The sequence below is a fragment of the Ceratina calcarata genome, unplaced genomic scaffold (assembly GCF_001652005.2).
Source record: "Ceratina calcarata isolate Rehan_Ccalc_2016 unplaced genomic scaffold, ASM165200v1 scaffold335.2, whole genome shotgun sequence".
Lineage (NCBI taxonomy): Eukaryota > Metazoa > Arthropoda > Insecta > Hymenoptera > Apidae > Ceratina > Ceratina calcarata.
Genome location: NW_017156276.1, coordinates 164,405 through 165,709, shown reverse-complemented (window position 1 = coordinate 165,709; position 1,305 = coordinate 164,405).

Sequence of the window (1,305 nt, the reverse complement as noted above, 5' to 3'; positions counted from 1 at the left end):
GATGAATATTGATTCAAATACAGTACGTGGAAGATAAGACATGAGTTACATATGTATGAAAAATTTTTAATTCTGAAATTATTCCATGTGTTTTTTGAAAGTGAGGATGAAATCCAACTGAAACATTGCCACTGAATAGCAACTTCTGTTCAGGAAAATCAGGATCGAATAAGCAATTAGCAGCTACGATCAGCCAATTTCCACTATTTCTGTGTTTGGCGGGGTAAATTGGCCACTGGCATTCACGATCGGTGATTATGCTATCTAAGTCGCGGTAATCAGACGGATTCACGTGAAAGGAAAATGAAAAAGCAGAAGCAAGGCTATAATTATCGAACCATCCGACTATCGACTGCGAGGAGGCTCGTAAACGTTTAAATGTAAATGAAACGCGTTTTGCAGGGTAGAAGGGCGATGGGCTTTTCAATCCATTTCGTGAAGCATTTATCGAGGATTAACTTTAAAGCTTTCGAACGTTTACCAAACTAGTTTCTAGATACGGACGAGAAGAATTGAATGCGAGTCGTAAACTAGTTTGATTGAAAAAGTGCCAACAACAAAAAGTGCAATTTTCGACAACGGGAAACTATAAAATAGAAATTCTCGGGAAACTGTACTACGCTCATTCTCAGTGTAAATTATTAGTACACTTCAAACTTTTATGCCAAACACGTTATATTAAATAAAGTATTTTATATAAACATATCTTTTATCGTGTAATTTAAACATTGCAATATCCACTCACTTTTAGTTTTGTAAATGGCAAAATATTCTTCACATTCAAAGTATTCTTCAGATTTTCCACAGACACAAGAATTCTATAGAATCTGCAGTCTAATTAATTATCGATGAAGTGATTTTCAAAAATTCCAGTCTGAATTCCATTGTACATATAAGTTACTGTAGGTAATATCTGATTTATTGTACATAATAAAGCACAGAATTCCCCTTAACCTTCTAAGTATACCACCCCATGAATATTTTTCGCAATAATGATCCCCGCAGATAGGGAGCAACTGTTTCGTGTCGTCCCCTTTCTCGCAACTGTTGACCATGATGTTCCGGCTGGTTAATACCGGGTTTACAATCGAGATAAGCGACCTCACCGAACTGGTTCACTGGTACGCGCGCCTGGAATTTTTCTTCGCCCCAAATTAATCCCACGCGATCGTTTCTCGGCTATGTGCGACCGTACTCCATATTAAGGCACAAAGTTCCACTCCTTTAACCGCTCTCGGAAAAGTAATGCACAGTTTAAATACAAATTAATTAAGGAATTCTTTTTTATCAAAGAAAGAGTAAGGA